Here is a 7,428-nt window from a genome sequence, read left to right as displayed (position 1 = left end):
CAGGATGGTACATCTTATGTGCCACCCGCACAAGAGCCAGTCCAGGGGCCCTAGCAACGATCTCACTTGGCTTGCCGGGTCTTCTCACGCACAGCACATTTCCAAAGGTCTCGGTCAGTAGTCATCGCCTCGGTGAGGCCCAATGTTCGAAGGTCTTGCCTCACCACCTCAGCCCAGGTCTTCCTGGGCCTACCTCTTCCACGGGTTCCCTCAACTGTTAGGGAGTGGCACTTTTTCACGCAGCTATCCTCCTCCATTCCCACCACATGTCCAAACCAGCGCAATCGTCTCTCTTGCACACCACTACTGATGCTTCTTATGTTCAGCTTTTCTCTCTCTCTCTCTCTCTATATATATATATTATATCATATTATATTATATTATTTTAAGATTATTACTTTGTATTTTATTATAGTTCTTTTTACTTACATATGTGTAAGTGTATGTGTGTGTGTAAATGTTTTTGTGCCCCCTTGTTTTGAAATTGCACTATAAAACAAGTGTAACTGACATACAAGCATTTGCAATCTTCTGTGAAATTATTCAGTCATGGATAAATATTACCTGGCTTAGAAACAGGTGAAAGTTGGTGACAGGAAGGGCATCTGACCATAGAACATCTGCCTCAATGAATTTCATCTGACCCATGCAAGCAGAGTAAAGTAGGTTAGAATAATGCTGATGGTTCTGATGGTTGTTTCTACCACAAGTAATAACCAATGAGCATTGGCCAAACATTTTGTGGCAGGGAACAGTCAGTAGCATATTCCACAAATATTTTTTATCAACTTCTGGAAAAACGAAATGCAAAATTGACCCTAAGTGGATTTGAACCCAGAATACAAAGATTTGTAACTAAACACTCCAAAGCATTTTATTCAATATTCTATGAATGATATTTCTACTTTCCAGCCCAGATCTTTTATATTTTATATTTATTTTGGTTATTGGACTGTGGCCATGGTGTAGCACTGTTTCGAAGGGTTTAGTCAAGCAAATCAACACTGGTACTTATGTCTTCTAAGTATGATACTTATTTTATCAGTATCTTTTCCCAAACTGTTAAGTTATGGGTATGTAAACAAACCAGCACCAATTGCCAAGTGGTAGCAAACACATAAACACACACACACACACACACAAATGGGCTTCCACATAAATAGTTTCCATCCAATAAACTCACTCACAAGGTACTGGTCAGCCAAGAGCTTTAGTAAAAGACACTTGCCCAAGGTGCCACACAATGGTATTGAACCTAAAACCATGTGGTTGCAAATCATGCTGCTTAATCACACTGCCATGCCTTTGGAAATCAGAAAGAAGAAAAAAAGAAACGTTTAACAAATAATTAAACCCAAAATAACCAGAGGAAGATTTGAACTCATTCTCCTTCATATCAGATTCAATTCTTCAATAGAAACAGCTACATCAATTACTGAACTACTGAGACCACCTTTGCCTTTTTACTAAAAATTCTTAGCATTGAAAAACCTAACTCTATTATTTTACCATTTTCAATTCTCTGAACAGTTGTAGGAACTTTGCCAAAGTCTTTTTCCATTTTTATATCTGCTGCTTTTCCCCCTTCTTTCTTTCTTTCTTTCTTTTATTTGTTTTTATGTTCTTTTCTATTTTTATTTTCATATTTTTCTTGTCTTATATTCATTTCATATTTTTGTCCTTGTTATGTGCCATATTTCTACGAACATACGAATTGTATCAACTGGGTAGTTATTGAAGAACATGCATGTACACAGTAACTCATATACATATTGCACTTAACATATACACATGTATATTTGTATACACACCAAGTATAATATATACATATATATGCTTGCATACACACCACACGTAACAAATAAACATGCATTCTCATATACACATCACAGATAGCATACGTACTCATATGTCCTTTAATGTTCTATAGCTTGTTTTAGTCACAATAGCTAAAGGCCATGTTGGAGCATTATCTATCTATCTATCTGTGGATAGATACCCTATGTTCACCTCTAAGGATAGCCATAAAATAGATTCTTTCAAATGCTTTGAAAGCTCCTTGACTGTATCTGAATCACTCTTGTTATCAAATTCGTCTAAGTAGAAGTTTCAGTGGATGTTCTGAAATCACAATAACCAGAGTGAGACTGGACTGGGAAAATATTAATGAGTCATTGTTGCTGCTTATAAGATTAAAGATCAGATTGTAAAATGCTTGTGTACAAACTGTTGTGCCGCATGGTAATGAGACTTGAATTCAGAAGATTTGTAAATGCTTACAATACGAGCATCTTGTGCTCACTGTGTAATATTAGCGTGCATGAATAATTAAATAAATCAAGCTTAGAGAAAATCTAGTGTAATATGCATAAGATTATTATAATGACAGTGAATATAAATATAAAGAATCCCTTACAGCTGTTTTTAGACTAGTCAAGCATGTGTATCATCATATTGAGTAAAGATTCCATAAGCTGAGTACCCTATCATCAGAGAGGTGTAAAAATGAGGGAATATCCCTAGTCATGGATATTAGTAAATTCCAGTTTGTCAAAAGTGGGGGAAGGATTAGAGTAAATTATGTATGTGTTAGTTAACTCTATGATTAAATAAATAATAGTTATAGGTAATGTCCATTAGTAGTTTCAAATGAGAATGTTCGATGATAATGCATGGAAAATATATATATACATTTATAAAGGTACATACATACATATATGTATATGGATATATATGTATAAGTAAACATGTATATTTTTGAAAATATTTACATGTCCATATATATAATATGTATATGCATATGTATGTATTTTGTTAATGCACATGTGTGCATACGTTTGTGAGTATATGTATATATAAAGGTATTCATATATATATGTATAGATATATACACAGCTGTATGCATACATTTATACACACACACAAACATACACACACATATATACATATATATTTTATAGTATATAAAACAAAAAGTTTTTCTATTTTTGAAATGAAATTATTTAATTATCTCATTATTTCATTTGATTAAATAATAGAAATAACAATCTACAGCATACCATTGGTATGTGTGTGTCTGTGTGTATGTGTGTGTGTGTATGCATATATATGTATGCACGTATGTATGTGTATATGTTGTATGCCGGTATGCATGTTTATATGTGCATATATGTCTGTGCATGTCTATATGTCTGTATGTATATGTATATGTGCTTGACTGTAATATATTGATAAATACTTATTCATACACACTTACACATTTATACAGTATGGGAAAACACAGACACAGACACACACAAACACACATACATATATGCATATGAACTCATGTGTATATACATACGTGTAAATTTACACTCGCATATAAAGTAATACTCTATCTAACACATATACACACACATATATATATATTTATATATATATATATATGAATATTTATATATGTTTGTTGTGTGTGCTTATTTATATACATCTATCCATATACATCTATCTACATATTTTAGATCATAAATTTGTGATAGATCATAAATTTCAGCTAAGTTTTAATGGCGTTGGCCTTAGAAGAAGAAAAAATATATATATAATGGATAAACAAAAGCGGAAACAAATATACTCGTGAATTTACTCACACGCATACATGTATACATACATTCATGCATTCCAAAAGAAGTTCCTGGAGTAACCATCTTTGATACTATCGGTTTTTCTGGGAATGGGCCAGAGATGGAGAGAATGTCGTCGTTATGGCACCCTTGCATTGCAAACAGCGTTTTCTCTTTAATCTATTTATTCTAAACTAAATTTGCTTTTGCAATATCCCACCCCCCTTTCATACCAACCTCCCTCTAATCCTAAAACCACAACCAAAATGGAAGATGGAGCTAGGGGTGTGAGTGCTGGGTTGAGTAGCGGGGAGCTGTTTGATAGAGCAGTGTGTGTGTGTGTGTGTGTGTGTGTGTGTGTGTATTCTTGAAGATGATTGTAATTTGGTATGGTGTAGTGTTGTGTGGAAGTAGTGGCAGATGTGGTAGTGAGATGGTTGTGGACAAGCCTATGTGTATGGAAGTGGTGGAAGAATTAGGTGTTAGTGTAGCAGTGTTGTTATTTAGCCCCTGGTCAGCTCTGTGCTGACCTAGATCGACTGTGTCCCAGCCATGGCTTTCTGATTCTTGTTTTCAAACATAACGCATCTAGCGCTGCAGTATTCAATTCAGTAGAATATAATTTAAGGAATATTTGGCTGTTGTTTCGTGTACAATGAGCAAACACTGATGGTGGACATAGTAAATTTTATTTATGATATTGGTCTTATACAGGGATTAATGTGTTTGGAACTAGGGCACAGGTATGGCTATGTGGTTGTATAGTTCACATTGCAACTGTTCAGTTTCAGGTTCAATCTAACATCACAGCTGCTTGGGCTAGGGTCACCTACACAGTATAGTCCAATACCTTGTAAAACCTGCTCAGAAGCTCATTGGACATACATACATACATACATACATACGTACATGCATACATGCATACATACACACACATGCACACACACATACAAACATGCCTACATATTTACACACATATATAAATGCATGTATGTGTGTATATGTGAGCGTGTGGTATTGGTTAAAGTGTAACTGTGGCAGTACTAAAAGGTAACTTTGCATTTCTGGAAGAACACAAGATCCCTTTAGAATGTGGGTTTCCCATTTGAAGAAGAAACTGAAGAAAATATTAGAAAAATCAGAAACTGTGTTAAGAACAAAAATAGAAGGAATAAGAGAAAGAAGATCAAAAATAAAGAAAGGAAGGAATAAAGAAAGAAGAGAGAGAGAAAGAAAAATAGAAACGTGTATAAAAATAATGAAGAAATAATGAAATAATAATAGAGGGAAAACACAAGAGTAAAACAATGTTAAGAAATGTGTAATAATTATTGATGTGAGAGAGGATTTGTCTGTTGTGTAGTGCATACACTCTTATATATATATATATATGCGAGTAAAAATAAATACAAAAAAAGGGGTTTTGTATGATTGTGTATAGAGGAATATATTATTTTGTTTAAAAGAGTTCCAACGTATATATATATATATATATATATATATATATATATATATATATATATATATATATATATAGATAGATACACATGCACATATGCATACATACATGTATTCATACATACATATATATATATATATATAAAAGTATAAACATATACACACATATTCATAAACTATGCATACAAGCTTTACATACATATATATATATACATGCATATACATGTACATGCATACATACATACATACATGCATACATACATACATATACTATAAAATGGAAACGCAATTTACAATTGAACAGAGAGCAAAAGCGAAATATTAGAAGTAATTGACTTAGCAAAGATCTCTATGGAGTAAAAGATTAACTCTAGAGAATTATTATTGGAGCAACCCCTTCACTGGGATCCCTTAATTGCTCCAAATGCTATTTTTTCTCTACTCATTCCATATGCCCCAAACACTGAATTATATTTGTAGCTCATGACAGATATCTGTTTCAATAAGTAAACCGATTTCTATGGCTCAAACTTGAACCAAGTTTTTTCTGGAGAAATACATAGATTGGATTAGAAACGAAATACAATGATATTTATAGACGTAATGCTTTGTTAGTCAGTATCTGTTGGGGCAGAAGCAAATCCTCTAAAGAGTATTTGTATTCATTTTGAGTGACCTTTGTTTGTATTTGACTTGTATTAACCATTAAGTTAAATATACACATACTTAGGTCACCAAGAGAGGTGTACACTAGAGATTTTTTTTTTTCCCATGCCAGATTTACTTTAGTGCAAATGGCAAATTATAACAATTTTAAAAAAATAGAAAAGTGTAAAAAACTTGCAGTTTTCCTAGTTGCCCTATTTATTAGCCAATAATTTGTTTATTTTACTATTATTTAGTGTTAAATAAATAAATTTCAAATCAAGAACAGGATATATTTAATACAATTGTAGGTTTTAATGACCTGGGGCAAACCCCTGCATAAAATACAATTTTTTATCTATCTTATTATATTCAATAATGTTTTTTTTTTCATTAGTGTCTTTTCAGTTAGACAAGGAAGGGTCAAGGGGATATTGTAGAGGATGTTTCAGGAATTAGTTGTCTTCAATCCAGACTTCATGTTTATGTGTGTATATATATATTGATTTATTTTGTGACTATTCTGTGGCACAAAAGTTATTTTTGACTTTTATTTTTTGCGATGCAGGTACTCAGGTACTGATATATATATATATATATATATATATTTAAATTCAATAATAGGACGAATTCTTTTACAAGAATTTATCAAGTAGCTAGCGTGAAAAAACCTCATAAGGGAAAAAATCCATAATTTATTCCCGAAATATATATTTATATAAGCTCATTACTATACAATAATGCCTCACGCTATGAGGGACTCTAAGGTCAGACTACCATAAAAAGCACATTTTTACCGAACGCGAGGAAATGCAACTCTCAAAGCCAACCCCTTAAAAACAGACTAAATTATAGATCATAATTTCATAGTTATTGTAGTATTATACAACCTCTACTCGTCAGTATAATATGGTCAAGAAAAATAGAAGTAAACAGAGAATCAACATACCAAACGAACATCGTGTATCCAATATAGCATATAGAAGACTGTTCATCGCTATTTCCCTATGTAAGTGGATGTATGACATTTGTGAGATTAACAGAATCAATATTGTTTTGTTTCTCTCTTTAGGTGACATGCCTACAGGTGTCAGTGATTAAGGACCACAATAACAATGTTGGGAGATTCAGGATTTTCATGGAAAAAGATGCAGCAACCATTTACCATTGCCTTCTGTCAGTTTATTTGCAGATTACTCTACTTGTCTTTTGCTCTCCTGAGCTTACCCTTAAGGCTCAGTGACTAACAATTAGGGAGGTTTATACACTGCTGAGTTTTCTAAGTCCTATATGCATTAACTACGGGACCATTCTTTGCTATTTGACTCATAAATAGGGCCTTTGATAGACACTATAACCTCAGGCAAAGTGGATCTCAGAGTAGAGCTGACTAAGGAGTAATTCTGTACTCACCAAAACATTTAAAGTCACAAGCTGACCCTCCATAGAACCTTGTTGTGAAGGCTCATTGTGGCTATTACAATAGATATATAAAATTGTCATCAACACAAACATTGATTAGTAACATATAACACCTTGATTATTTATCATACCTTGGAAATTAAAATAAAATACTCTCAGTCAGTATAATTCTTCTTATGTGTCTAAAGAATTTCTGTCATTTCCATCATCTTTGTACATTCATTTGTCAATGGTAAAAAATACACCAATCAAATTACAGTTAAGAAAACTCTAAATAAATAAACCGGCAGTGATATTTTAT

This window comes from Octopus bimaculoides, chromosome 10 (assembly GCF_001194135.2).
Source record: "Octopus bimaculoides isolate UCB-OBI-ISO-001 chromosome 10, ASM119413v2, whole genome shotgun sequence".
In the NCBI taxonomy this organism is placed as follows: domain Eukaryota; kingdom Metazoa; phylum Mollusca; class Cephalopoda; order Octopoda; family Octopodidae; genus Octopus; species Octopus bimaculoides.
Note: the sequence above shows the minus strand (reverse complement) of the source record.